Source organism: Anastrepha ludens, chromosome 3 (genome assembly GCF_028408465.1).
Source record: "Anastrepha ludens isolate Willacy chromosome 3, idAnaLude1.1, whole genome shotgun sequence".
Taxonomy (NCBI): Eukaryota; Metazoa; Arthropoda; class Insecta; order Diptera; family Tephritidae; genus Anastrepha; species Anastrepha ludens.
The window spans coordinates 33013568-33038086 of record NC_071499.1 but is presented as its reverse complement, the minus strand read 5'-3'; the positions used below and the strand labels follow the sequence as shown (position 1 = coordinate 33038086).

At 35.9% G+C, this 24519-nt stretch overlaps 1 protein-coding gene across 2 annotated transcripts in view; it reads right to left on the bottom strand.

Moving 5' to 3' along the window:
• Positions 1-23568, bottom strand: part of LOC128857358 (myotubularin-related protein 4) — a 59525-nt gene extending 35957 nt beyond the window's left edge. For both annotated transcript variants that reach the window (XM_054093078.1, XM_054093079.1), the window contains exon 1: positions 22926-23568. The gene's annotated coding sequence lies outside the window, so the exon portion shown is untranslated. The remainder of the gene's footprint in view (positions 1-22925) is intronic.
• Between the last annotated feature and the right edge of the window lie 951 nt (positions 23569-24519).

Here is a 24519-nt window from a genome sequence, read left to right as displayed (position 1 = left end):
TTCAAGTGGTTCAGTGTGGCCACCGTCCAGCCTCCGTAATGGTTTGGTGGGAAGTGTCTTGTTAAGGCGTTACATCTCTTCATTTCTTCGAAAAAGAGGTTAAGACCGGGGAAAAAATGTACTAGGAGGATGTTTTAGAAGCCATGGTGAAGCAGTTGATCAATACTCTCCACAATGGAGAGCTTTAGATCTTCCAGCAAGATTCCGTTCAAACCCATAGGGCAGAAATCACCCACCAGTGGCTAAAAAACAATATTCCTCGGTTCATACCCGGAAAAGATTGGCCGTCTGGAAGCCAAAATCTGAATCCATTGGACCACGGTTTGTGGTCAGAATTGGAGAACGTGGCCTGTCAAAGACCTCACAGAAATTTGGAGAGTCTCAAACAATCTTTGGTTCGAGCAGCGACGTCAGTATCATGGAAACCATGCGTGCTGCAATAGCTGAATGGCCTAAGCGTTTGAAGGCTTGGGTAAAAGCCAATAGTGACCATTTCGTATGAAAATTTTAATTTTTGTTTTTTAATATTTACAGGATTAAATAAAACTAACTTCATTAGGAAAAGTATTATAATTTCATATATATTATATTACGGACTTAACTTATAACAGAACTTATGGCAGGATTAAGTACATATGTATGTATATACATATGTAATGTATATATGAAAATGCAACGAGGAAAATTTGTTATAATTAGAGAACGATCGAAATTCGGCATCGCCCATATTCGATCAAAAAAGTGCAATTCGGTTTTGGTTCGGCTTCGGCAAAATAAAGGTTAACTTTGGCTGAAGGTTTTTTTTAGTTTTTTTGTGAAAAAATTCTATAAAATCTCATTTTTGTAACATTTTGAATTTTGGTATTAAAGCAAGCATCTTTTGTTGAAAAAAATTGTGCTGAAATATTATTTACCCATCCATCGAGCGGATCTAGTGGGCAATTGTTTAGAATGATGACAAACAGTTCTAGGTACAAACATTTTTTTTCTATTATGAGCTGAAGTTAATGTGGTGGAAACTTATACTTTTGGATTTTTATTAACAATAATACTGGATTTTTAAAGAGTCCTTGCTTTCTGTATTGTTCGGTTCCGTCGAAATTGCCCGAAATTCGCTTCGGCCGGTACGCTGAAAAGCATACAGCTGTTTTGCTTGTCAATGCTTGCACTCTTTACTTCTTTGTCAACTTATTCTAATATTTTTATATACATACATATGTACATATACATATGATACAAAAAAGAACGGATAAAAGGAGCCTAATTTCCATGGGCAATTGTTTAGAATGATGACAAACAGTTCTAGGTACAAACATTTTTTTTCTATTATGAGCTGAAGTTAATGTGGTGGAAACTTATACTTTTGGATTTTTATTAACAATAATACTGGATTTTTAAAGAGTCCTTGCTTTCTGTATTGTTCGGTTCCGTCGAAATTGCCCGAAATTCGCTTCGGCCGGTACGCTGAAAAGCATACAGCTGTTTTGCTTGTCAATGCTTGCACTCTTTACTTCTTTGTCAACTTATTCTAATATTTTTATATACATACATATGTACATATACATATGATACAAAAAAGAACGGATAAAAGGAGCCTAATTTCCATGACGCATTATATCGTACATATATCCGTTGCAGGCTGTGTGCGAAATGTATAAAAAGTACGCAGTAAAAACTGCATTTTGTGGTGCCTTTATTTTTTCTCGCCACTGTACGAATTATTATTTATTTAATTAATGTGACATACCCAGCCACATTACATACGGATGTATATTTATTTCTTATGGATACCAACGCAGATGTTTTGCCAGGAGTTTTTTCTCTTGTCAACTAAAACATATGTATGTTTGTATGCATGCCCTTCTATTTATATAAATTTCTTGCAATCATCGATTTTGTTGCTTTGCCTCTAATTGTAAGCCCAACTCAAAGAGTTTGGTATCAAAACCCCATAAAGTGTAGTTTACATTCATACGACGGTACACATTTTCATTCACGTTTCAACTGCATTTCAGATTCACTTTCGCCCAGTGGCGACATCTAATATTTGTCAATGATCGTATTAGTTACACGAGTCTACATATATGTATACTAATATATACATATGAGTACACGAGTAAATACTATGTATAGGCGGAGATATTTGTTTGTGTATTTCTATGACATTTTGGCAAGGTATACACTTCGTGGTCTGCTCGTCGCGCACACCACAAAATCATATAGAAGAAGAAAAAATAAGTGCGCACACGAAAAACACTTTTACTTTGGGTACTAACCGATAATGGCTTGTGGAAACAGGTAATCGAGTACTCATTTGGTTATAAACAAGAAACAAAACCGCAATATATGCATGTACACGAAAATAGAAAGATAAATGATGAATGAGCAAAAAACAACCAGCGTTGACTGGCTATGGACGAACAATGATGTTTAGCATTGGGGAAAAAGCCATGCCATGTAACGAGCTAAACAACCAAACTAACGACCACAAACAACACAACGACGCACGAGAGTCTATAGTGCGAAGCAAAAACATTGTTGATAGGCAAAATATAAACAACAAAAATATGGACAAAAAACATTAACTGCAAACAACGAATAATCGGAAAAGCGGCAAGGCAACCGACCGGCCTTTACTGGAATTTCAGCCAGTGAAACGTGACAAAAGAAAACTGGAGAAAATAAATTTGAATCGACCAAAGCAGTCGGGCTTAGCCGCTGCCATCGTCGTTGGCGTTGTCGTCGTCTCGTCGTAGTCTCGATTTCTGTCACTGACGCTGCCAGCAAAACTGACCGACTGTGAATCGGTTGGCTGCATTGTCTTTCGGTATTGGAGCGTTTCTATGCCAAAGACAGGTAGGTAAAAGAAAACAACTGACGAGTTGGCTCTTTTGTTGGATATGCTGGCGAGACGTGTGTTAGCCGGAATCAGGAGGGTGAATTTGCGACGCTCGTGCATTGAAAACTGTTAATGAAAATGCACTTTTCCCACTTAACACTGAATTAATTGGTTTTAACGTATTTGCACTGGGCAGGTGATAAGTATTAAAATGGTATAAAGCAAACTTGAAGTGCAGTGAAAAAAATTAGACAAAAAACTGCAATGAAAGAAGGGGAAATTCGAAAAAGAAATGGGCAATTCCTTTCTATTATAAAGGGTTTTCCAATAACAGGTGTTATTTTGAATTGGATTGCGCTATCGAGAGATGATTAACGATTTTTTATGGCCGGAATCGGATGGTATTGATGTGGACAACAATTATTTTTAACAAGACGGCGCTACGTGCCACGAAACCATTGATCTTTCCGGACCGTGTTATCTCTCGAACAGGTGATCACAATTGGCCACCGAGATCTTGTGATTTAACACCTTGTGACTTTTCTCTTTGGGGCCACGTGAAAGAGAAGGTCTACGCCAACAGCCCAGGGCCGATTCAAAGATGGAATTCGTGAGGCTATTGCAATTCAGTTATGGAAAATTTCATGAAAAGGATATTGTCCTGTAAGCGTGGTCGTGGCGGTCATTTGCCTGATGTTATTTTCCACTATAAACGGCATACCTTCCTCTTTATAAACATCCGGTGACTCATATTAAGAAATAGCATTTTTCTTTGAATATCAAATAACACCTTCTATTGGAAAACCATCAATGAATAGTATACATATTAATATACACTTGCGGTCAATAAAGATGAAGATTTGCAGCCGTAACTTTGAAAGAAAAAAAAAATCACTTAAATTGGTTTAGGCATTGGCAATGGAATTATTTTTGATAAAAATGTTTTACTTTTACAAGCATGGTTATAAGCTCTGAATTTTTTGTTTGTTTTTCATTTTAAACATTACAAACTTCAGTTCTTTCATTAAATTTTCGAGCACTCCGGCAGCTACTTTACTCTTCGCTGTAATCGATTTTATTAAGTATCAATCTATCAATCACCCCTATTGTCATTTGTATTTTTCTGTAATATGTAAACAATGAACAAGCGCACGACATTAACATTCCGGCAAAAATGGAAGCTCTTTCTGAACTTGAAAACTTGACAAAAGATGCACTTTGTGTAACACATGGGCTGGAAAGTCTCGGCCCTAATACATAGGCTAGGCACTAGTTTTATTGCATTCACCTCTTTTTCATTCAGTACTAACCTGAAAAAGACAGCTGTTAATATTTCATGATATTCTGTTCATTAGTTCGTGAGTTATTGTGGTAAGAGTGACGCTACTTTTGTTATTTTCAAAATAATAGATTAAAGAGAATTTCGTGTTTTAATTTTACACTACTTCTTGATGGGGAAAAATACCGTTTGAAAAGTATTATGGGGACCCCCGGAACGCTCGCTTACTTCAATCGTAGTCGTAGAGACACCGATGATGCACAGCGCAATGGATCTCCAAATGAGGCGGTAACACCAGAAAATCGTGTTTTTTATTAGGCCTGCGACTTTTCATCCCATGTGTTATATCCGCCTAAAGACTGTCACCCCATCATTATTTCCCAAACGCTTATGGAATGTTTATGCTGCTACAACAACAACAACAACATCATCATAATCAACAAAAACAGGGCATTTAATTAACTCAACATCCCTGCAATCAGCAGATTCGACAAACAAAATTCCGATTTTAGTATTCCTGGCAAAGGACATTTTAAATACATGAGGGTGATTTTCAAGGGATTTCAAGGATTATTCAATGAATACAATACAAAAATTTGTATAAGTTAGAATGTACATATTTTAAATGTATAATGGAATCAAAGAAAATGTAAATTAAGCCACTTAAACAAGAATTCAAAGAATTTAGATTATTTTTTCATGGAATTACGACTAGAGTTGGGTATTTCCCGAGAAAATCCCAATCTCGAGAATCGGGATTTCCCGAAATAACGAAAATTTCAATTCTCGAGATGCGGGATTTCCCGAAAATAATTTTTGAGATTTCTGGAGAATTCTCGAAAATTCAGGAAAAATTCCAAAAAATTAAAAAAAAAATCTAAAACCAGTGTAAGAGCAATGAATTTCATAAAATATTATTTTTATTTATTTTTATTAAAGTATAAATTACATAAAAAAATATTTGAAAATATTACTTACTATTTCAATTATTGCAAACAAAAAAGTGAAACAAAAATAATTACAAAAAAATTCAAAACAAAAATAATTCAAGATTATACTTATTAAAATAGGGGAAAAAAGTGATTGTAAACATTATTTCCCAAAATGGTGTTTTAAAAAACACAGACTGTCAATGGCTTCGTCTGACAATCGCGTACGCTTTTTGGACACAAAATTACCCGCTGTAGAAAAATTCCTCTCATTTTGAGTCGATGTTGGCTTAACAGTGTTAAAAGCCCCGATCAGTCTTTCAACATTTTGTGTTTTCTCTCCAGTTTTTTCATATAGTTTTAGCTCGTTTCTAAGCGACGAAAACATCTGGTTCGCCGCATGTTGCGCAATGTCTGCTTTCAGTTTTGAGCATTGCTGAACGTATTTTTCAAGCTGTTTCGCCATATCTTCTTCATCGACGTTGTTGGTTGCAAATACGTCATCATCGTCAGAACTAGACACTGCTTGGTCTTCTTGAATGCTCGTAGAAAATAGACGAAACCAAGTAGTTTTCGGCTTCTTTTATCAATTCTGTTTTAGAACAGGTGTGGAAAAATTCAGATTTGTCACTAGAGCTGTTAACTGGATCGTGTAAATATTTAAAGGCCGATAACAAACGGCTAGATCTACGAGCTGTTAAGTTTTTTTTTAGGCTGGATAAGAATTCATTGCCCAATTCGGTGTACTGATTCTCCAATTTTGTGAACAAAAATTTGAGAATAGAATTCGCAGCAAGTAAGTTCACATTTTGGCGACTAAGTGCTTCTACAGCAACACGTATAGGTTTAAGAGCATTTATGATATCCTCGCAATACTTTTCTTCTGCGTCAGTAGTGGCCATAAAATTTAAATTAAGAGTGTCGAGCGCCTTACGAACATGCTTGCTGATGCAAATGTATCTGGCCAGCATAGTTTCCAGGCTATTCCAACGTGTTTTACAATCCAACAGCAAGAAAAGCTCTTTCTTCTCGACCTCTTTAACATAATTCTGCAAGATGGCATTCCGTACAGGCGAGTTCTTGAATTTCAAAACTATCTTGCGAACTTTTTTACGATTTCAAATGCAGACTTTATAGTGACCGTCTTGTCAGCAACAAACACGATATTGTCGTCCTCGCTTTCGGAAGCGTTTTCCGCATTAATGTCGGAAAATGAAGTACTGGCTGCATTGTTTTCATTTTCATCGGAGCCTCTATCATCCGAATCGTCTCCATCGCTTACGTCACTATCGTATATCCTGTTTGCGACTTTTCGTTTCTGGTACATTACCTCCATGACCGCCAAATGTATGCCGTGATTGTAGCAAATCTGTTGATGCGCTGGTGATAGTCTCCCAAATTTGATCATGACACTGGCACCATCACTTGTAATAGCCACGATGTCGAACTGTAGTTTTATATTGAAGTCTGAAAGCTTTGCATTTACGAGCTCATATACTTTTTCAGCGGGACATGATTCCTGAATGCGAACCAGGCCAAGGTTGTCAGATTGTCCATCGTCATAATATATATGGATGTTCATGTAACGTCGGTTTCGCACGCTTGTCCACTCGTCGATGCTCAAGCTGAACTTACGCTGTGCAGATTTAAAATTTTCAATTTTGATCTTCAAATCGCTTTTTACTTTCGTGCAGTACTTCATAACCAAACCCAGAACAGCTTTGTGACACTTTGGAAGATGAAATCCTAAGCGGCTGATACTATTACGAATGAACTCACTTTTTGTTATCGCGTTTATTGGAATTCCATCTTATGCAGCCAATTTTGCAACAATTTGTTCAAGCGATTCAGGCGAGGAAGAAGTGTTGAAAAAGTTATGAAGAGTTCGGGTCTTCTTGGCTGGTGGCTGTTCTTTTGGAGCCTCATGTTCCCTTCGCTTCATGTTGTGTATCCTCCCCATGCGACGGTGAAGTCCAGATGTTGACGATGACTTGCATTTAATGATTTTATTGCATTTCAAACATGTTGCTTCGTCGTCAAATCGCTTGAAAAGCTGCCACACTTGGTCGTATTCGTATTCTGAACTCATGATTTTTTATGCTAAAAATTTAAAATCTGTTTTAAATTTTGTTTTTTAAAGGAAGTAACTAACCGGTACTCACAGTCAACGATACGTCGATTCAAAACTTAAAAATAAGTAATATTTGGACCACACCCTAAAACAAAAAAAAAAAAAAAACAAACAAACAAATGGAACAGTTATACTGTTGTGGCTTTTCGCATAGCAATTGAAACTATGGTGTGAATTGTATGTGATTCTGCGAAACAGTATGTAGTGTGCGATTCTTTGTAACATAATGGCCGTTACAGTTTGGTGTTTCCAGGTATTAATCATATGTATGTGTATTCTTTTACTTTTGAAAGAATTGTTTTTTCTCTTAATATTTGACAACAAAAAAAAAAAAAAAAATGGATTTCTCGAGAAATCTTGAAACATTCTCGAGATTCGGGATTTCCCGAAATGCTAAAAATTTCAATTCTCGAGATTCGGGATGGAAAAATATCGAGAATTTCTCGAGAATTCCCGTCGGGAAATTCCCGAAACCCAACTCTAATTACGACCCATTAATTATACCACACTGTCTCGTCCTCGATATCAATATGTACTTGTAGTAACGTCAGTTGCCAGATCTAATCACAACATTTCACAATTCTAAAAGAATTTTTCAAAATTTCGCGCCAGATGGCCGCCCTGTATTCAACCGCCCTCATGTTTCTCTTTATTACGTTTTGTTGTGCAGATCAGATCACACGTGCTTTTTTTTATTACTCAAGTGATAATTGAAACTTTATTAAATTTTTTCATAAAAAATTGTTTGTGGAAAAGAAAATGGATGCTTCACAAGCAATTTTAGATGATGCTCTGCGTAGAATTGCGCAATTAGAGAGAGACGTGGAAAGTCGTAGAAACGATTTCCATGAAAAGCGTCGAAGCCATCAAAAGAAGCGGCAAAATCGGCGTTCCGTTATTCGAGACTACAGTTCAAGCAGTCGCTATACGATGCAGCAGGCAAGCCGAGATTCTCGGTATAGAGGCTATGTACGTAGGCGTTATTCATCATCATCCTCTAGCACGGATACTACCCGTTCTTCACGTTCAAGAAGTGGCGAAAAGTCTATTAGAAATTCTGAGCATAATGACGGTTATGGTTAGGTTAGGTTTCAAAATAAATTGGCAAAAATCTCAATTGACACCGTCCCCAACCTGCAAATTTTTAGGCTTTATAGTAAATACAGGCAACTTTTGTATGAGTCTTCCACTGGAAAAGCGTGAGAAAATCAAAAAGGCAGCGGAAAAATTAAAAATGATGCCTAAGGTGAAAATTCAATTTCTGGCCCAGTTTGTAGGTTATCTTGTTGCAGCTTGTCCTGCAGTTCAGTATGGAATGCTTTATACCAAACAGATGGAGAGACAAAAATTTTTGGCGCTCAGAAAAAGCGGTGGAGATTACCACCATGAGGTGCATATTGATTCGTATATACAAGTAGACCTAGATTGGTGGATAAAGAGTATTGATACAGCTTATAATCCTATCAAAGAAGGAAAGTTTGCCTTAGAAATTTTCTCCGATGCGTCGCTTTCTGGCTGGGGAATCGCGTGCGGGGGAAAACGTTCACATGGTTGGTGGAATGGCAGGGAAGAAGAAAGCCACATTAACCTGCTTGAGTTAAGGGCTGCCTTCTACGGGTTAAAATGTTTCGCAAAGGAGAGCCGGTCCGCTGAAATATTACTCAGAGTAGACAATTCAACAGCGATAAGTTATATAAATAAGATGGGTAGTATACAATACCCAAAGCTCTCGGCACTTAGTAAGGAAATCTGGCAGTGGTGTGAAGAAAGAAGGCTGTGGATCCAAGCAACGTACATAAAGTCATCGCAAAATGTTGAGGCAGATGAAGAGTCGCGCATAAAGTCAGATGAAACAGAATGGGAGCTTGCGGATTATGCCTTTAATGAAATTGTATTGAGGTTGGGTCAGCCAAGGGTCGATTTATTTGCAACTAATGTTAACACCAAATGTTAAAATTTTTTTTCATGGTTTCCAGACCCGGAGGCTTCCAAGATAGATGCCTTTACAGTAGATTGGGCTAATCTTGAATTTTATGCGTTTCCTCCGTTTGCGCTAATTCTACGAGTCATTAGAAAAATAATTAACGACAAAGCTGAGGGTATATTGGTAGTACCAAATTGGCCATCACGACCGTGGTTTCCACTTTTCAATGAGTTGCTTATAAAAGAACCTATCTGCTTTGAAAGAAAGATTAATCTTCTACGTTCTCCTTTCAGGGAATACCATCCCTCGTGGAAATCACTAAACCTAATTGCAGGCAGATTATCAGGGAAGCTTTTATCAAAAAACAAGCACCAATAGAGTCTTTATCATATATTTTAGCATCGCTGTCTGAAGGCACTCTGAAGCAATACAATAAACCAATACTAGCATGGTATGAATTTTGTCAAGTTAAAAACGTTTCCCCTTTTGACCCAACCGTGGCGGTTGTGTTGGAATTTTTATCACCGCTTGCAACAGGGGAGAAAAAATATGGAACTCTTAATAGCTATAGATCGGCTATCTCATTATTGTCAACGTGGGATATTGGCAAAGATCCTACAATAAAAAGGTTTTTCAAAGGGGTATCAGTGCTCAAACCGCAACGTCCCAAATACAATCAGACTTGGGATCCTAATATTGTTTTAAAGGGCTTAACAAGTATGGGACTAAATGAGGAGTTGGACCTTGAAAATCTATCAAAGAAGCTGGCTATCTTGTTCGCATTAGTGACAGCACAAAGAGTTCAAACCTTATCAAAAATAAAAATTTCCAATATAAATGTTAAAACTGGTTTATTAGAGATAAAGATTCCAGATAGAATTAAAACCTCGTCGGTTGGCAGCATGCAACCTAATTTAGTCATTCCGTCGTTCACAGAAAATGAGAAAATATGCCCGGTAAGGGCTCTGCAAACATACCTAGGAAAAACTAAGAGCTTGAGAAGTCATGGTGAAGATAGCCTGTTCATAACGTTTAAAAAACCTCATCGGGAGGCATCATCGCAAACAATTAGTAGGTGGATAAAACAGGTTATGCGAGAGAGCGGGCTGGACATAAATCAGTTTACGGCGCATAGCACACGTCATGCAGCTACTTCGGCAGCATTAAGAAATGGTGTAGATGTGGAAACCATACGTAAAGCTGCAGGATGGACGAAGGACTCGGAGACTTTTGCCCGTTTTTATCAGCGACCAATAGTGGAGGAAGCTAACTTTGCATTTTCCATTGTTAATGTAAAAATGAATAACTAGTTTGGAGTTTAATAAAAAAAAAAGCTAAGACAAATCGCTAGTGTTTGTAAATAACTACAAGTATTGATATCGAGGACGAGACAGTGTGGTATAATTGTACGATCAAACGAACTTACCTGAGTGAAGTTCGATCGTAATTATACTAGCTGTCTCGTCCGAAGATATCAAACCCTCCCGCCCTAAAATTCGTAACGAGGAAATGTTACTCCTTTGTAATTTTAGTAAGCCCCTGGTCGATTTGTCGTAAATTGTAAAATTAATGAAGAGAAACATGAGGGCGGTTGAATACAGGGCGGCCATCTGGCGCGAAATTTTGAAAAATTCTTTTAGAATTGTGAAATGTTGTGATTAGATCTGGCAACTGACGTTACTACAAGTATTGATATCTTCGGACAAGACAGCTAGTATAATTACGATCGAACTTCACTCAGGTAAGTTCGTTTGATCGTACAATTATATTAGGCTCAATAGTGAAGCTTAAATGAGCCTACAAAAGAAATTCTAAACTAAGGAAGTATTAATATCCTCCTTAGTTTGGCCTCTAAAGGTTGGTTGTTTTGTGCAATTCTCTTTAGCTTTCCAATATAAAGGGAATAAGTTTCTTTATGCACGTTTTGGTCAACTTTTTTTTTAATTTGTCTGTGGTGTTATTAATTACTTGAGCGTTTTTTACGAACATGGGGATAAATGGGTAAAGTACTCCGAGCGCTATCATTTTTAAGTAATGGGAATGCCCACCTGTCGTTGCTAAGGAACAACGCCTTCTTACTGCTTGGAGTGCCATCTGTGTGTCACATTTTTCTACCAGAAGGATCACACAGATGGTGGAGGAATTCGCTAAAGTGGTGTGTCTGCGCTATTACCGCGGCTGGCCGCTTCCGATTGCTGACGCCACTGATACAATGTGAAACTGTGTGTTTTCTTTGTTTTTGGCTTGTTTTAGCAGCCACAATGCAAAATAATGCGCTGACTTTTGTGCGGGAGTAAGGATGGAAAGGATACGTTTTTGGGTTTGAGGAAAGTTTTTTTTTTTTTCTAGAAACAGGAAAAGTAGATAAATTTGGAAAAGTGCGAGAACTGTGCTATTGTGGGATTCGCACCCATAACCTCTTGGATAACAAGGCTAGTGCACTTACGCTAGACAGTGATCGAATATGCTTTAGGAATAAGTATCTTGAAAAAAAAAATTAGCTAGTAGTAAGTAAACGAGCATTGATATTAATAGTTGGAGCCAATTTACACGATAACTTTAAACCGATGACTTTTTGCTTGCGGCTTTCCTTGTGTGTTTTTGACGTTTAAACGCACAATTTTTTATGGTCATTCGTTTGTTGAGCACGAGCCCAAAGTGCACTTGAATAAAAATACGAAAATGTGAATACGTTGAAAGCAAAATGTCAAAAAAAAAAAAACCCTTGATTTCGCTGACCATGCGTGCATGCCTCCCCCATTAACTTCTCTATACTTTTAGCCACCAAGCCTGATACGCATAACTTTTCCACCCAGAGTGGAATTTAGTGGTCGCAAGTGTACGTAACACTGCATCCTTTTTGTATGCTTTCAGTCGCTTCCCCCACTTGACATACTTATATACAAACCGAAGTAGTAGTAGAACGTTCGATAAATTTCGTCATCTATCTTATGCAATGATTTCGCACTTTCAAATTTATTGTTTTCTTGATACTTGTGCAAACTCTTAAGGAGACACGTAGTAGTGTTCACGTTTCACTGTGTACCTCTGTGGCGGCTACATTGACTAACTCGGCGACATAGTCGCATAAACATAAACGAAGGCAACAGCGCTGACATCGGCAATGGTAACAAGACTGACCTAGATTTTCACTCATGGCATATTGCTGTGTTGTTGTCACTTCATTAGATTGACCATTAAGAATCATCTCGTGCGTGCATGTGCCGATAAACAAATAGACTAGTACACATGACACAACATAAACTAAAATCATAATTGAATTTATTAGAATTACTTGATTTATATGTTTCGAAAGAAAGTATTAAAAACTCTCAGCTATAAAATTGACACTGACCGATTACAAAATGGAATTGTTGATAACTCAATGAAATAACTACAAAGAAAACAGGCCTTGTTGTCGAGGAATTAATATTTTTTTACGATGCCGCTTATGCATCTAAGCAATTGATTTGTATGATATGATTGACGATACTTAAAACAAATAGTCTATGTGTGGAATTCATTCGGGCTGTTTTGAAGTTTGCCGCCCTAGAGGCGTACAGGCAGATATATACATAAGTAATTTACTGAGTTCCTTTTATTTCTAAATTCATAAATTCCATTACATATTTTTCGTTTCGTTATTTAATTACGTATCTATTGACATAACTATAAAAATATTATAAAAATATCACGCGGAAACCGCAAAAGCTCGTTTTGATATCTAGTTTAAAATAATTACCTCAAACCCTGCCCCTACCAATTTTTCAACTAACTTCCACCTTAACTGAATCCAGACATTCTTTCAAACTAGGCAGTACGAGAACTATTCTGCTACCCTAGCGCGTAACTAACGATTTTTGTATAGAATCATTTCATAAATGAAATATATAAAATAAGTAAATATCAACGCGAATTTTGAGCCACTTCAAACGTGCCCTTTCTTCTATTTAATTGGCGCAAATATTCACCGATTACGCAATTTTCACCGAGTTTAACAAAGCGCGCCAGTCGTTTCTTTCTCGTGCTAACCTTCGCCATTAGACACACCAAGTGAAGCCAAATCCTTCTCCACCTGATCTTTCCAACGCAGAGGAGGCCTTGTTAAGCGGGACCCTTCTTTGCGACTACGCCAAGCACGCACAATTTTTGCTAAAAAGGCAATAGATGTGAGTGTCAACACCAGCGAACGACGACTGAAGGAGGCGAACATATCCTACCGTCCCACATCATCAAAACCACTGTTCTCAGAAAAACATATTAAGAAACAACAGAACAAGAAAATGGCGTCACAGTATTGGACTGGCCTTCCAGTCCCCAACATTGAAAATGTGTGGGGAACTATGAAAACGCATCTTGCCGGAAGGCCAGTACATGATTTAAAGCAACTCGTGCGTCAAGGTCGCAAAATCTAGTCCTGTTTGTCGACGAGCTACGCAGAGAAGCTGGTTCAAAGCATGAAGAAAATGCCAGGCTATACTCGACAACGATGGATTCTACACGTTTTATTGAGTAATTGCGACCCGTAATTTTGTACATACTTTCATGTAAAAAAATTTTAAATATATATATTTTATACTTCAAGAATAATCGCGGTTCCTTTTTTCTGACACAGACTGTATATATATTGGCGTTTACACCCTTTTTGGATGTTTGACAGAGCTCCTCCTCCTATTTGTGGCATGCGTCTTGATGCTGTTTCACGAATAGAGGGACCTACAGTTTTAAGCCGACACCAATCGTCAGATAATTTTTATGAAGAGCTTATTTTCATGGCGGAAATACACTCGGAGGTTTGCCATTGCCTGCCGAGGGGCGACCGCTATTAATGGACTATGAATAAGTTCGTTACGGTTTTACAACAGATGGCGTAACTTGATTATTATTCCATCGATCCACATTTCCAAACATTCATTGGAGAGCTACTGTCGTAAGGCACAAACGTCAGTATAAGTTTTTTATTTGAAGCGTAAACAACAATATTTTTACCACACTTGAAAATGTCGAATTTCGTGCCAAATAATGTGTTTTTGCGGGGAATTCTTCTTCATTATTTTAATATGAAGAAAAAAGCAGCCGAAAGTCATCGTATCTTGGTGGAAGTTTATGGTGAGCATGCTCTATCTGAGCGAACGTGCCAGAAGTAGTTTGCACGCTTTAAAAGTTGTGATTTTGGCTTGGAAGACGAAGAACGCGAGGGTGCGCCGCCAAAGTTCATGGATACCGAATTGGAGGAATTGCTCGATCAAGATCCGGCTCAAACGCAAGAAGAGGTTGCAAAAACTTTGGGAGTTGATCAATCAACCATTTCCAAACGTTTAAAAGCCATGGGAATGATCCGAAAGGTAGGCCATTGGGTGCCGTATGAATTGAAGCCAATAGACGTTGAACGCCGTTTTATGGCATGCGAACAACTGCTTCAACGGCACAAAAGAAAGGGTTTTTTGCATCGAATTGTGACTGGCGATGAAAAGTGGGTCCATTACGACAATCCAAAACGTCGGGCAACGTATGGATACCCTGGCCATGCTTCAACATCGACGTCGGCGCAGAATATTCATGGCCTGAAGGTTATGCTGTGTATCTGGTGGGACCAGCTGGGTGTTGTGTATTATGAGCTACTGAAACCGAATGAAACGATTACGGGGGATGTCTACCGACGACAATTGATGCGTTTGAGCCGAGCACTGCGAGAAAAACGGCCGCAATACGCCGATAGACACGACAAAGTTATTTTGCAACATGACAATGCTCGGCCACATGTTGCACAAGTGGTCAAAACATACTTAGAAACGCTCAAATGGGATGTCCTACCCCACCCGCCGTATAGTCCAGACCTTGCGCCATCCGATTACTATCTCTTCCGATCGATGCAACATGGCCTGGCTGACCAGCACTTCCGTAATTACGATGAAGTCAAAAAATGGATCGATTCGTGGATTGCGGCAAAACCGACCGAATTTTTCACAAAGGGAATCCGTGAATTACCAGAAAGATGGGAAAAAGTAGTAGTAAGCGATGGACAATATTTTGAATATTAAATTTGTAACCATTTTACGTCAATAAAGTTTCAAATTTCGAAAAAAAACCGCACGAACTTATTCATAGTCCTATTAGAAAAAACTTTTTCTTCATTTTGGTGTTCTAGCTTACACTTTGTTATATTAACCTTCCCTTTGCACTTGAAGCTTTTTTTCATTCTAAAGATATGCCCATTAAAAGAAAAGTCGTTGTTGTATGTTATTGTTTTTCTAATTGATAATGTATATTAAATAAATTTTATAATATATAAAAAAATTAAAAATAATATAATTATTGCATTTAGTAATGTTCCACGGTGTGATACCTCACGAATCAATCGCCAATATGTAATCTTGACTTTTCCATGCAGGTATGACAAAAATAATGGATTGAATTTAACGTCTCACGCCTGAAATTTGTCTATTACACAATCTTTTTTGGTTCCAGAACGAATGTATGAAGTGTAGGTGGTTGTTGAGCTACTGCTTTCAATAACACTATAATTTTCATGGATTTTTCTTTTATTTGCCACCTCGGGCTTATAAATTTGAATTAACAGTTGATTAGATTTGTGCCCTGAATTAACAAAATAAAAACAAGAGACAAATCGAATGCAATACGCCTTACAAATGAATAACAGAACTGACTTGAATTTGACTACTGAGCGTGAAATTACCGTTATATAAACACATGTGTTTTTAAAAAATTTCATTTGTAATTTGTAAACAGACCAAATGAGGTTACTTCGATTTGTTTTTGTCCGTATGTTATGAAGCCTTCGAGAGGAAATTCAATGAGCTAAAAACAGCTTACTCAGAAAAATGTGGTTAGAAAAATATGAAATTTTGAATAATTTTGTACTAAGTTTAAAACTTTGCATTACATGGTTTTTGTTGTATATTAGTAAGAACTATAATTTCCCAAAACAAAGAGTGGTTGTGTGTTTACAATTTCGCAACGGGGTGCATATGAGAAGAAATCGCATGGGTACGAATTGATTGTGGTTAGGGCAAAAATACTTGTATATAAAAAAAAATCGTATTTAAAAGCTAATCGCGTGACTTTCATAATTTACAAAAGCGAATACCTATAAAGAATGCAATCAAAAAGTAAACACAGATAAATCTGAGAAACAAAACAAAATTCTTTGTATAAACAAAATAAAAAAAAAAAAAAACAGAAAAGAAAACGGCTGGCGATTAACTCAATCGCAAAAATAACCTACTCTCTGGTAAATGAGAAAAATTAAAACAAAAAAACTTTCACGCACACATTTAACTCAGCATTGAAGAATTAAGAGAATTTTGCTAAAAATAGCATTGTGAAAATAGAATGAACACTGGCAGTCGTTGTTTGTTGATTATACGGGACTCTTGGGGCTAATTTTTCTTGTTTTTTTGGATAGATGTGATTTTTTTTCCTTTTTCTTTGTTGTAAACTTGCCCACACGTGCCCATAAAGAAACACCCAAATTGTCATCTGTACGTATTTGCAGCACCCCTTTGTTATAATACCCGAACAAACTAAGGCAACGAAGACTTGGCCCAGTAGCGAGCTGTCCATCATTCATTTGTATGTGATCGCCAAGACTACAGTACATCAGAGTGCATACTCCACGAAATATGATAGAAGCTCTGATGGAACAGTTTTTAAATGGCAAGTCTCCACGGATAATTTACGCACGATCAATTAAAAGGCTCCATATATTTGAAATTCATGCGATGCAAGTAGGTAATAGGTAATTACTAAGCGCCGTATCATGTCAACGTGACATAAACTTTTACCTTGGCAGTAAGCGAACGAATTGCAGTAAGAAGTGGAAGCTTGACTTTCGAAAAAGATATTTATGCCTCCCCGCAAAGAACGATCCCTAAGCATTTTGCATGACTGCATAATCGCGAAGACCTCTGCTTAAAAAACACTACTAGTTTTCAGCAGTTTAAAGGAGCCTGAAATATTGGCTGATATAGAGAAAACCTTCGCTCCAACTCCAGATTCCATCTTGGATCCGTCGGCGAAAACAGTGATACCTATGTTTGTTCAGACTCTCCCCTCTTTTCAATCCAGTCTGCTGAAAAAGATAGCACTAGCCCAACCCTCAACATCCAGTTTGTGGATGGAGATATTGCCTCCAGAGGCCAACCTCGTACAATCTAATAGCGCTCAGAGCGGCACTGGATGAAACTTGAAGATCAACGGGAAGTAAGTTCAGTATGACTTGAAGGGCGGCATTGCATTAGAGGTACTCGTAAATAATTCTACTAAGATTGGAATACAAATTTTGCTTGAAGTCAGTAGGCCCTCAAGTATTTCCCTTTGGTTCAGTTGAGCATTCTTTCGTTGGAGCAAAGGTATTTGAGTTAAAAGTCAAATTTTCGAAACTTCACGATTTTAGATACACTCTGTCGAAACAATGCTGGGATTTCAGCATTTAATAAGAGTAAAGAATACGTACCGTTTCGCTAGAAAAAAATAGAAAATTACGACAGAACTTTTAGCAAAGGTCAAAGCTTTAAGGTCAATTTTACGCATTTTAAAAACTGCAATATAACCGGGTCACGTCGTCCGAATGGATACAAACGCTCCGGCTCTGAAAGTATTCGACAAGGTACCAACTGGTGGTATCAGAGGAAGAGGAAAGAAGGCCCCCCTCTATGATGAAAAGATCAGGTGGAGAGAGACTTGGCTTGACTTGGTGTGTCCAACCTGCGCCGGTTAGCCAGAGAGGTACAATGTACCCGTTCAATGAAGGTTTTTTTTGATTTAAGTGCTGTCGAAAACTAATGGGCGTTGTGTATTTCAAATGAAAGGTCATTGGATACTCTTTTTAACGAAATTATATTGAATCTATGTTTACTGAGCAAATTTTCGATAAAAATCGTTTTATATAATTTTTTTTTCATTCAAATTGTATTTTCTTAAAAACACAGAAACTTAAAAAGCATTTGTAATTACCTTTCCAATGACGTACTTGATTTCGAAAGTCAAAGGTAACATTGACGCATTTTAGAAACAAAAATATATTTTATTTATAGAATGAAGGTTGTTTTTAAATGCAGTCGAAAACAATATAGATATGTCGTATTTCAAATGAATATAACATTTCTCATACTTTTTTATAAAATTTTTAATTTCTCTAAAACCTATGTTATACAAAAACTTAAGAAGTATTTCATTTGTTTTTTAAATGGTGTACTTGGTTTTGTAAAATGCGTAAAATTGACCTTTGACCTGCGATATCTCCCCCATTTTTAGTACCAATGTAATCAGCGTGAATTGTTCTATCGAACCGCTTTTTAATTTTTTTTTTCAATTAATGATGCCATAGCCATAACGCCATAGCCGTAACCATAACCATAGCCGAAATATTACAGCATTAGTTGATTAGTCATGTAACCGTAACCGTAAACAGCTGAAGTAGAATTACAGACAAAATGTGTATTTTGTCACACAAACACAAATAATTTTCCCCTAAGTCAATTAATTTTTTGTCGCTCATTTCTAATATTCAAATTTTTATCGCAAATATCAAAACAAATGTAAAGTATTTCACAGCTGCTTAAGGTTACGGTTACGGCGTTATGATGCGGCATCTAAAATCGTTTACAGTGATGTACATATGTTTGATCAGAACAGCTGATTGCTATGGTTACGGTGCGGCACCACTAATTGCAGCTTTACTTACACCAAAAGAGCAAATTCTTCGATAACTCTCGGTTTTTGATTGGTTGATTCAACACAAAGACAATTCAGAAACAAGTCAAGAGCATCCCTGAATGGCTACTAAAAAATATAAAAACACTTGTAAGTGTCATAAAGTTGTAAGTTGTAAATCCAAATCGCTGAAAGTGGAAAATCATATATTTACATATATAGGTACTTAAAGCAAATGTGTACACAAAATCAGCTGCCACAAAAGTAGCTTAAATATATATGTATATATATAATATATATATGTACATATGTATATACCCAGCAGAGTTGTATTTATCATAGTACTTTGTTATTATTTTTAATGATCGACGCTACATTAACGAAAAAATTAGCATAATTTTGTTTTTTTTTTAATGTTCACACACTCATTTATGGAAAAGTAAATTGTGCTTAGCACAAGAAAATACGATAATGAGGCGGTAGTAAAAAAGGCGAAGCAAAACTAGAATGTTACTAGAAAAGGGCGTATAAAAATTCTATAATATAAACATTGCAGCGTGCGAATATTCGCTCATTCGCCGACCATAGTTCGCCAACAAAAATCTGTTATCGTTCTGTGATGAGCAATACGCCGACTAATTATTCCATTTACGCTTTACCTTGAATTGTTTATTACTTGTTTCTGTGTACTATTTCTATCTGCTTTACTTTGTTTGTTCGTACACAAAACACTATCTCCATGGTTCGCTGATAAAATGTACATAGGTAAAAAGTTTGTGGTATACGTAACAACCAAATCGAAACATTTTTTATCTCGCAATAGGTTATCGACAGAATCATATTTTTAGTTTATTGAATATACCACATAGCGTTCCTCTCAAACGCTCCAAGGACTAACTCATCAGATGTTGTGAACATCTAAGCCTTTACGTCATACAAAGTGCGGACATGATCAGAAACTCAAAAATTTGTGGTTTTTGTTCGACGAAAAAGGACTTTACTACTCAATTGCCAACTCGGTCCAAAGTAGCACTTGTTAACAAGAGAGATTCGCTATTGGATTCTCAAATAAACGAAATTTCTTGCTATGGTGGGTGCTCTACTAGGAGTTGCAATATTCAAATTTAGATCACAGAAACCTGCTGTTTCGATGGGCCGGCAAGAAAAATAACAGTGTTAGATGAGTTCACATGTGAACAAGTGGTTAGTACTGTGCGGGGCTTTTTTATATACATATTTGGTACATGGAAAAAAATATTCTATGGGTAGTGAAATACCAATCCATAGTCTGATATAAATCCGGCTTGTTTCGAAAAAGTGAAACGGCTCCTCATAAATAACCATTTGTCGTTTGAAGTCAGTTTGAAACTGTCGGTCCCTTCATTTGTGAAACAACATAAAGACGCACGCCACAAATGGGAGGAGAAGCTCGGCAAGGCACCCAAAAAGGGTAAGACACCCAATTTCCTCTTATTATTAATTAAATATCGATCAAATTTTTTTCATTAGATAATGAAATATCAGCTTTTTGAACTTTGAAAAATACCTTTATACGGCAGGTACTACATTACTACACAATGAACCGATTCCGCTGATTTAAGATGTTTACCACCCTAATGCCAAATATATTATGAACGAGTATATTAAGCTTTCCTGCTACTGCTGAATTCACAGTGGCACTTATCACAGCGTTGCTTGCTTGATATATTATATATATATTATAACGCATCATTTTAATCCTTTAATAAAAGAACGTTTCGTCCTGCACAAATTAGTCTTAAAGTACTCGTCATTTCTTAAGTTGCATTTCTCCTAAATACACCGACTGTCTTGGCTAATAATTCGGGTGTAGTTATTGTGCGAATTCAATCATTTCATGTCAGTAATATTTTAAATTTTATTCACGCCTGTTTTTAGATAGAGTTTAGCAACCAGATTAAATTGAAGGAAATAAAAATTTAAGCTCCCAAAACGATCAATTCGACTTGTGGCAGATAAGAAATTATTTTCTCGTCGACAACAAAGGGTAATTTTAAATGAAACAGGTAAATTGTTCATCAATTCCATAAATTAATTATCACTTGTATACCGAATGACAGCAAAGTCTGCTTGGACTTTTCATGGGTGTGTTGTGCTGTTACTTTATTACTCATGCATTTAGAACTTATCATATGATATTTACTTGCTTTTCGAATATCGACGAGTATAATGGCTACATACAAGGCGACGTTATTATTTTTATATTCTTCCGCGTGCGAGTTTGGATATTCTTTGTTTTCATTTCTTTCTTCGCAATTACAAGCTGACATTAGTATATAACTTTTATATTCACTGATCACAGTTTCAGAAAGACATACAAAATAAAGCTGATGCTGGGCACGGCAATGAGTGTGAGATACACAATAAATATAGTAAGATCGCAATAAATTTCCTTAAAAACAACGTGCAACAACGTCGTGGGTGACTACTATACAATTAGTTGCAGGTTCAATGCCCACTTTGAGCATGACACATCAAATGATAGAAATAGTTTATTCTAATAGCAGTCGCCCTCTGGTAGGCAATAGAAAACTATCGAGTGAAATTCTGCTGGGCAAGGGCTTCTCCCCTAAGACACCATCTGCCATTTGGAGAGCGCCACAAATTGGAAGAGAAACTCGGCCAAACACCTGAAAAAGGGTTTATATGCCAGATATTACTTATGTATATGTACGTTTGTATATGTTTGTATAAACAATTTTCTTCGTTCTTGTTTCCATATCTTTTTCGCAACAAAGAAACAATATAACAAATGTACATATGTGAATGAATTGCATACATACATATATGCAGGTATACACATATATACTATATGTTTGTACGTAAAGTATGCGAAGAAAAGAATAAACAATTTACAAAAAAAAACAGTTAATGGTAGAAAAAGCGAAAGCGAATAGGCACAACGATATGACTTTGCGAATTTCATGAAAAGTAGACAGTAAATACGAAGATGTCGAAAGAATTATGACAAATTTGCAACTGTGTGGCTATACAAAATGAGTAGAAACTAAAAACAAATGAGAAAAATACAGCATATAGTATCGCTGGGAAGATATGATATACATATGTACATATGTACAAATGTGCATACATGGATTCAGTAGCATTTTACTGATGCTGACAATTTAAAATTTCAAATATTTAAAGTTTAACTATTTTTAACATACATTTTTTTTTTAAATTAAGTCAAAACTAATTACAAAATATAATATATGTTCATGAGAATATTCTAAACTCGCGGATTTCGCATATACTCCCAGCATCAAAAGAACTTGCCAAATTTTAAGCATTTATTATTATTTTTTTGTTTAAATTTAAATTATTTTTTTATAGGAATATAGTGCATACTACAACAAAAACCATATAACGCAAAGTTTCTAACTTTGTACAAAATTTATAACAATTCAGCAAACTTTCAAACTTTTTACTCGGAATCTTTAGATAAAATTTATAGCTCATTGAATTTTGGTACAATCAAGTATAAAATAAAAAATAAAAAATTGTCAATATGTGGCATACACTTTCTTTCGACGCTGGCATAATGTGCATTATAACATACATACATATGTATATGTGCATTGTTTGAAAGTTTCTATACACCATCTGCGTTTTCAGAATACATCCGTCTTTTCAAATATATGTATCTATGTACATATATTCATGCATGTCATGAAATTACTTGTATATGCCATGGAAATTTTTGTAGCATTTTTTTAATTTATACCAATTTAAGTTATAAAATAAAATATTTAACTTCAGTTATTAGTAGGGCAATAGCAATTTTTTGAGTAACTATACGCAGCGCGTATACACTTTTCCTCAGACATTTGTACATACATATGTAGGTACCTACATACAGAGGTATATGTTAGAGGTCACACATTTGTATGTGCATGTGCATTCAAACTGCAATTTCAATTTAAATAACATATTACGTAGAAATTTTGGTTAGAGAGAACACTGCGCGATACAGCGAAAGGCGAGCCGGCATTGCAAGTCCAAAGTCCAACGCAGCCTTGCAAGGACAGTTAAAAGCAAAAGCACATTTCTCATTAGGATATTAATAATTAAACAACATAACGAAGCCGCATTGATATCCGTTAACTCACCTAAAATAATGTTTACACAATCTGCTCAAGAATCTTTAACGCAACTTATTTGCGTTACTATTTGTTGCCTATATTGACGTCAGCGTTACGGCTTCAGGTTTTTATGCAACTGCACTCTTATATTAGTCAAGAAATCACTCCAATTTATTTACGTATTTTAGTTTTTGTTTTTAATCTTTTAATATACTGCATGTGCACAAGCACATACTATTTTCACAAGAATCAATGCAAATTGATGCAAATATTGCGAAGCAAAAAAAAGTCAATTTACATTTATTTCATATTTCTCCACTGCTAATTTTTTATACGTCTTGATTCGGCCTTTGTATGGTTCATTTTAATTGCTATTCATTTTCTTTCTTCTGTTTACCCTTTGCACTTTTATTCCATCTGCACTGTTCTCACTTGTTTCTACATTTCGTATTTCCTTTGTTACTGAGTAGAAACTTTTCAATACTAATTAGAGAGCTACACGGAATTAGTTCTTATTTGAACATACACGAATCGGGCCAACTACACTCAATATTACACAATCAATATTTTTCCTTTAATAGAACAAATATTAATGGGCAAAAATAATACAAACTTTGCTAGCGGAATAAAGTTACACCGATTACATTTTTCGTATTAGAACTTGTAATTGCAGCCAACTTCTCAATGAACCAGAAATGCTATGATTAAATGTTGCCAGCCCTTAAAGTAATTTTTACACGGCTTTCGACATTATTTAATAACATTTTCACATCACTATTTTGGCTTGTAGAAAATATTTGCGCAGTCTTGAGTTTTTGAACGGAATTCTGGTGAAATTTATTCAAAATAAAACTAACTAATTAAGTTAGGGTTATATTGTATATATCCCCTATAAGTAATAATAATAATAAAACTTTTAAATAAACCCAACGAAATTACAGCAGTCAGCTGTATTTTAAGATGAAGATAACATTACACATTAACAAAGAAGTAACTCAGGCTTTATTATTTTAATTTTTTATTTGAAAATTATTTTCGCAACAATTGTTTACTATATGTTCAAATTATATTTCATATTCCCATGTTTCCACGACAGTCTATTCTACTTATTCTACTTTACCAGAACTACTCAAATTTATATCCCGCCAAGGACTGTGCATATAAAGCAAAGTTTTATTGCCTAGCTTTGAATATAAAGTCAAAAGCATGAAAGCTCCTTTCTAATTGTTGTTGTAACAGTATAAACATACCCCATAAATGTTTGTGGAATGCCAAAGTGACTGTCAAGATCTACATTCAAGGAATTATCAATTAATTCAAAAAATTTCAAACACAAATCGTTCTTTTTTCAATTTTACTAAATTTGAATCTCGTTTTCTCAAAGCACACCAACATTGACGCTATTTTATAACGCAAGACGGTGTACGGAAATATTGGTCTGATATCAAAATAATAAATTAATATATTTAAAAATTTTAAAATTAATTTAATAAACTTCCAAATAACGAACAAATCGTTGTCTTCGAAATTTTATAGAAATTAGTTTTTGGTTTCAAACAAAAGAGTTACCCAAAACATAGAAAGGCAATTAATCAACCTTTATAATAACCAAAAAATTGTC